Source organism: Harmonia axyridis, chromosome X (assembly GCF_914767665.1).
Source record: "Harmonia axyridis chromosome X, icHarAxyr1.1, whole genome shotgun sequence".
Lineage (NCBI taxonomy): Eukaryota > Metazoa > Arthropoda > Insecta > Coleoptera > Coccinellidae > Harmonia > Harmonia axyridis.
The window spans coordinates 33797738-33805237 of NC_059508.1; the positions used below are offsets into that span (position 1 = coordinate 33797738).

A 7500-nucleotide genomic window follows, 5' to 3' on the forward strand; every position below is an offset into this window, starting at 1 on the left:
GTGCAGCCTTCGTTGTAGGTCCATGTTTAGAGATGCTCACGAAATGAGGAGCCGGCCGCTTATGTCGGCGTTTGTGGTTGGGCGAAGTTCCTTGATGGAACGAGGAGCCGGCTGCTTATGCTGACGTTCGTAGTTGGGCGAAGTCTCGTGATGTGCTCGGAATAAGGATTCGAAGCGCTTGGATTGCCGCGTTCGTGGCTGGGCGAAGTTTCGTGTTTGGCACGGAACGAGGAGCCGGCTGCAGGTTTTAAAGATTCTCGCCCGAAATCGATCAGTCGTTACCGTTGTCTACGGACTTCGGTAGGACGATCTATTCCAGGGACGAAGACGTCGACGTTGTGCGACGCCCGTTACATTAGCGTTTTTATGCTCTTTCGGGATTGTCTGCGACGTTTGTCTCCGTCCGAATTTTTTACGATAATTGTCACTAGATTAGTACGCAAACTAGTTGAACCGAAGATTTTGCGCCGATCGACTGACGTATTGACCCTTCAGTGGGTCGTCTCAGTCATTGGAATGTCATTCTCGAGGAGGTTCGCAGTTGGCGTCTCGTATTTCGAGGGAAAGTCCATTGCGACTAGTACCGAGAAATCGAACATAAAAGATTACCCTGAACGGTGGATCACTTGGCTCGTGGGTCGATGAAGAACGCAGCTAATTGCGCGTCAACATGCGAACTGCAGGACACATGAACATCGACATTTCGAACGCACATTGCGGTCCTCGGACACTGTCCTCGGACCACTCCTGACTGAGGGTCGGTTCCATTACAAAGACTGCCCGGCCAGACGTTATGGCTTGACGAAGTGACGACGTAAAGGTCGTCTAACGTTGATCCTGTACCGAAGGTCATTTGGGCGAGTTGGACGGTTTGCCGCGTGACGATCAACGTTCTGTCGTTTCGACGCCTCGTGTGTTGGAATGATGAGGAGTTGTTTTCGTAACGCGCCGTCTTGAATTGCGAAAGCATATATTGTGGTGTCGTGGTATTGCTCGATCTGCGCCCATGACTGTAGACATGCGATCGTCGTGTCCGAGAAATCTGAACGACGTCCGATCGCTTTAATGTGCCAGTTGTCGCGCGTTGCGGATGAGCTTTCATGAGCGCACCCCCGAAACACCGAAGCACTTTGCTTGGATTCGCATGATCCGCCATACGGAGCAGGAGATAATAGACGCCTTTGAGTAGGCTAACTCCCTCGCGTAAGGTACGTGATTTTATGAGCCGCCAAAGGTTAGTTTCGGAACGTTTCGATGATTTGAACATACGACCTCAGGACAGGTGAGACTACCCGCTGAATTTAAGCATATTATTAAGCGGAGGAAAAGAAACTAACTAGGATTCCCTTAGTAGCGGCGAGCGAACAGGGATTAGCCCAGCACTGAATCCCGCGATCGTAACCGGTCGCCGGGAGATGTGGTGTTTGGAAGGATCCATTATCTGGCGAGTTCGCGGCGCGTTCAAGTCCATCTTGAATGGGGCCATCGCCCATAGAGGGTGCCAGGCCCGTAGCGACCGCTGCGGCTTGCTAGAGGATCTCTTCTTAGAGTCGGGTTGCTTGAGAGTGCAGCCCTAAGTGGGTGGTAAACTCCATCTAAGGCTAAATATAACCACGAGACCGATAGCGAACAAGTACCGTGAGGGAAAGTTGAAAAGAACTTTGAAGAGAGAGTTCAAGAGTACGTGAAACCGTTCAGGGGTAAACCTGAGAAACCCGAAAGGTCGAATGGGGAGATTCATTCGCGCCTGTTGTTGGGATTTACTGACTGTGGAAACGGCGACGTTCGCGTTGGCTGTTCCCTTCGGTTCATCTCCGGCTTCGGACGCGTGCACTTCTCCCCTAGTAGGTCGTCGCGATCCGTTGGGTGCTGTTCTACGGTCTCGAGTGTAGCCCGTGAGCTCGGATTTTCCGATGTTTACGGACACTGGGTTTCCGAACAGCTCGCTCGACGGTTTACTGATGGCGGGAGGCCGCGACTTAGTTCGCGTCCGGCCCGTGGCAAGTATGTGAATTGTGATGGCGATCGGACCTAGTGCCGATTCCGTCCGTTTGCGACTGTTCGCCGCGGTGTTCTTGGACAGACCTCTTGAAACGCCGATCAGCGACGCTATTGCTTTGGGTACTTTCAGGACCCGTCTTGAAACACGGACCAAGGAGTCTAGCGTGTGCGCGAGTCATTGGGAATCACTAAACCTAAAGGCGCAATGAAAGTAACGGTTCACTTTATGTGAACTAAGGGAAGATGGTCGGTCTCCATGACTGACCCGCATTCCCGGGGCGCCTCATTCTCATTGCGAGAGGAGGCGCACCAAGAGCGTACACGCTGGGACCCGAAAGATGGTGAACTATGCCTGGTCAGGACGAAGTCAGGGGAAACCCTGATGGAGGTCCGTAGCGATTCTGACGTGCAAATCGATCGTCGGAACTGGGTATAGGGGCGAAAGACTAATCGAACCATCTAGTAGCTGGTTCCCTCCGAAGTTTCCCTCAGGATAGCTGGCGCTCGTTGCATACGAGTCTCATCCGGTAAAGCGAATGATTAGAGGCATTGGGGTCGAAACGACCTCAACCTATTCTCAAACTTTAAATGGGTGAGATCTCCGGCTTGCTTGAATGTGAAGCCGCGAGATTTCGGATCAGAGTGCCAAGTGGGCCATTTTTGGTAAGCAGAACTGGCGCTGTGGGATGAACCAAACGCCGAGTTAAAGCGCCTAAATCGACGCTTATGGGATACCATGAAAGGCGTTGGTAACTTAAGACAGCAGGACGGTGGCCATGGAAGTCGGAATCCGCCAAGGAGTGTGTAACAACTCACCTGCCGAAGTTACTAGCCCTGAAAATGGATGGCGCTGAAGCGTCGTGCTTATACTCGGCCGTCAGTGGCATGTGCGGTCGCCCTTCGGGGCGGTCATGAAGCCCTGATGAGTAGGAGGGTCGCGGAGGTGAGCGCAGAAGGGCTGGCCGTGAGGCCGTCTGGAGCCGCCTTCGGTGCAGATCTTGGTGGTAGTAGCAAATACTCCAGCGAGGCCCTGGAGAGCTGAGGTGGAGAAGGGTTTCGTGTGAACAGCCGTTGCACACGAGTCAGTCGATCCTAAGCCCTAGGCGAAAGCCGATGTTGATGTGGCGTTGTTAATCGTGTTTATAAGTGGTGGCAGAAATGCTATGCATCTTGACGCGTGACGCACGCCCGTCGGGCGAAAGGGAATCCGGTTCCTATTCCGGAACCCGGCAGCGGAACCGAAATTAAACCGGGCCCTCGTAAGAGAGTTCGTCGGGGCAACCCAAAAGGACCCGGAGACGCCGTCGAGAGATCCGGGAAGAGTTTTCTTTTCTGCATAAGCGTTCGAGTTCCATGGAATCCTCTAGCAGGGAGATATGGTTTGGAACGCGAAGAGCACCGCATTTGCGGCGGTGTCCGGATCTTCTCCTCGGACCTTGAAAATCCGGGAGAGGGCCACGTGTAGGCGTCGCGCCGGCTCGTACCCATATCCGCAGCTGGTCTCCAAGGTAAAGAGCCTCTAGTCGATAGAATAATGTAGGTAAGGGAAGTCGGCAAATTAGATCCGTAACTTCGGGATAAGGATTGGCTCTGAGGATTGTGGCGTGTCGGGCTTGTTGGGGAAGTGGGTCACGGCTAACGTACCGGGCCTGGGCGAGGTGATGCGTTTCGCTTGCGTTACGTTTGATCCGAGCTCGGTCCCGCGTCTTGGCCTCCCGCGGAATCGTCAAGCTTCGAGACCCCGTGAGTGCTCGCAAGGGTGCTCTGGGTAATCTCTGCGGCCGTCATCTAACAATCAACTCAGAACTGGCACGGACTGGGAGAATCCGACTGTCTAATTAAAACAAAGCATTGCGATGGCCCCAGCGGGTGTTGACGCAATGTGATTTCTGCCCAGTGCTCTGAATGTCAACGTGAAGAAATTCAAAAAAGCGCGGGTAAACGGCGGGAGTAACTATGACTCTCTTATCACTCTCTCTCGTGCCGTCGTGGGAGACGGATGTGCGAGCACGATGCTCGGATATCTGTAAAGTTTTGGGTGGGTTCCGCGTGTCGGAAAATTCTGTGGGTGGTCTCAACGTAAAGTGCTAAACACGAGGATCATAATAGTGAAATAATTGTGCAAATCGGCCATCGCGTTCAAAAATTATGGCGAGTTGATTGTGATTTATTTCCTTTGTTTCACGAAATATCGATTTCATTTCGCATATATTCTAACGTGAATCTTATCAGTCCTCAGTTCAACATCGTATAAAAACGCGTTTATTTCGTTTTTTGCTGCCAGTGGAAAATCACGCCAGTTTACCAACCCAGTGGCGTAGTTGACGCATGCATCGGGTTTAGAGTGTTTCCTATGCCCTTACATCGACGCTCCAATCTGATGACGTAAACAGGTAACCACGTCATCCTTCAACGTCTTTCACCACCTTAGCTACGTCATGGATTTCCTGCAGCTAAGTGTCGAAAATGCGAGATGAACACCTATCGTCCATCCAGGGGCCCTAACACAAGACAGGCATTGCAGGTGAGCTTTTGTCCCTCAAAGCTCCCAAAGCTTTGGCGAGCTGATGGAAGTCGAGCTTTAAAAGCTCAAGCTCATCCGAGCTTTTTCACCCTCGCGATGGATGAGCTTTCACACTAGGGGAGCTTTCAACCAATTCCCGACTCTATTGCTGAGTAAAATAGAGGAGCTTTTCCGACACGCCAATTCAGCATCCGGAGACTTCAACGATCTGGCAAGCACGTAACCATCCCAAATTGAGACATCAACGCTGGGGGAGGCGCCATCCTGGTTTCCACCTATTTATCCGCCCCTCGACGATCTGAGGCAAATTCGGCAACTGGATTTAATAGAATTTCCCCTAATTCAACACCCTGGACTGCCCCAACTTTATATCGGAGGCAAGTAAATCGCTAAAAATTTTCGGCCGAAGAGGGACTTAGAAAAATTTCGAGAAAATGGCAAAATGGCGAAGGAGTCAGGTATCTATACTGGACTTAGAAAATTTTCGAGAAAATTGCAAAATGGCGAAGGAGTCGGGTTTTTATACTGGACTTAGAAAATTTTCGAAAATTTGCAAAATGGTGGAGATTTCGGGTGGCGCCGCTACACATCGTGATTTACTACGAGATTGATGCTTGCCGATGCTAGTTTCCACCTATTTATCCGCCCCTCGACGATCTGAGAAAAATTTGGCAACTGGATTTAATAGATTTTTCCCCTATTCAACACCCTGGACCGCCCCAACTTTATATCGGAGGCAAGTAAATCGCTAAGAATTTTCGGCTGAAGAGGGACTTAGAAAAATTTTGAGAAAATTGCAAAATGGTGAAGGAGTCGGGTATCTATACCGGACTTAGAAAATTTTCGAAAAGTTGCAAAATGGCGGAGGTTTCGGGCACCGCCGCTATACGCCGTGGTTTTCTACGCTAATGATGTCAGACACCTCTCCGCTTTTATTTCAAGAGCTGCCTTTCTTACACACGGGTCACTGGATCCCCTTGGATGTTTGGATCCTTGCGTATGAGGACAAGTATGCACCGTTGAAGCCCGCAGGGTCGGAAGACTCGTAAATGGGCCCGCTTCAATCCACGTCGCTGTTTTTGAATAGCTTTCAGAGAGTTTTGTGTTTTGGACACGATAAGTGCTGCTGTATTTTTGACTTTTTGTAAGTTTTTTGTCGAGGCGAGTTATTTCGTTTTTTATACCGTCTGGCAACAGTTGCAATGCCTTTTCCTTGTGTCTGCGGTAAATCGTACGCGCTTGAAAGGAACCTACGCGACCATCAGAGAAGATTTTGTCGGGGCCCTGTGACAGGAGACGAGGGAACCTGTCCAGTGTGCAAGAATGAGTACGCCTCATACCGGTCCATGCGCCAGCATATGCGCTTAGCCCACCCCGACGATTACAACGCCGACCTGGAATCAGAAGTGGAGGATAGAACCCGTAAAGGCCGATGGACAACCGGAGAACTACAGGAGATGGCGCGTCTGGAGCTCGAATACGAGGGCGACAGCATTCTAGACTTTTTGGCCTCCGCCCTCAACAGACCAAAAGAAGGTGTTCGAAAGAAGAGATATGCACAGGAATATGCTGATGTCGTCGAACAGCTTAGAACCTTGAGAGAAAGAGAATTAGTGTCTCTGATACCGGACATTGGGGACCCAGCGGACGCGGACCTCACCGCGGCTTCCGGATCGGCGGCGGTCGACGGTGACCTGACTGGCCACATCGAGCCCAGCGAGGGGGTGGAGTTGATTGATGACCCGGTGCTGCTTCACATTCTGGCATTGTGCAGCCAGTTGAGTCATGATCAAGACGCTATAGCCACCTGTCAGGCTGTATGTATGCGCATCGAAGGGCACGAGCGGGTGTTTGACGAGTGGGTGGAGAAGATCTGTGGTCTTTATGGAAGAACCCCCTCCACTCGAACGAGAGCTGGGCCGGTTAAACCAATAAGGCAGGAGAGTGGTAGAAGATATAGGGCCCAGCTCTATAAGTACATGCAATCCAAGTACACTCATCAGAAACGAGAGCTTGCTGATGAGCTGATAGATGGAGAAGATTCCAACAATGGGGACATAAGACCAACCACCGAGGCAATCAAGGAGCACTTCGAAGGAATCTTCTCAAGCGAGTCACCTAGGGACGACACGCCCGTTCGCGACTTCGCCCCCTCTCCATGCGATATATATTCCCCCATAAGTAGTCCCGCGATCGCCGACTCCATCAAGAAAATGGGAAAAACCACCGGAGGACCTGATGGCATAGATTCCACCCGACTATCCAGGATCCCTATTGTCACCTTAGAGCTACTGGCAAACCTGGTGCTGTTCTCCCAGTATATTCCAAAGCCACTGAGAAGAAGCCGCACAATTCTCATCCCAAAATCCAACGAAAACCTCGAACTTGCGGGAAACTGGAGACCTATAACTATCACCTCCATCCTGATTCGTTTGGTCAACAGGATTATCGCCCAAAGACTGTCCAATTCCATCACCCTGGACGAATGTCAACGAGGTTTCACCAGGTTGGACGGCTGCTTCGCGAACAACATAACGATGCAGTCGATAATTAAGGAAAGAAGGAAGCAAGGCCACCCTTTTACCATCTTATCCCTGGACGTTCAGAAGGCATTCGACCGAGTCTCCCACCACTCTATCGACAGGGCACTGAGGCGTTTTCGAGTGGATAAAAACACCGCCAATTATATCATGGCAACTTTCTTTGAACAGACCACAACAATATACTGCGGCGGAGTCGAGGTCGTGACCCTTTCACTGAGGAGGGGGGTGAAACAGGGTGATCCGTTGGCTCCCATAATCTTTAACATGGTATTGGACGAGCTCATCTCCGGCCTCAGGATTAGGAAGGGAATCGGCTTCGGCGACCTGAATATCTCGGTGTTGGGATATGCGGACGATCTCCTCTTACTTTCTGAGAGCAACAAAGACGCCCAGTTCCTGCTGAGGCTGACATGTGAATTCATGGAGTCCCGC

The 7500-nt window shown here is 51.1% G+C and overlaps 1 non-coding gene and 1 pseudogene across 1 annotated transcript; both read left to right on the forward strand.

Annotated features, from left to right (window-relative positions):
- The first annotated feature begins 606 nt into the window (after positions 1-606).
- On the forward strand, positions 607-761 carry LOC123686942. The gene has a single exon (XR_006748695.1). It is a non-coding gene; the product is annotated as a 5.8S ribosomal RNA (ribosomal RNA).
- Positions 762-1268: 507 nt separating this feature from the next.
- Positions 1269-7500, forward strand: part of LOC123688230 — a 9126-nt pseudogene continuing 2894 nt past the window's right edge.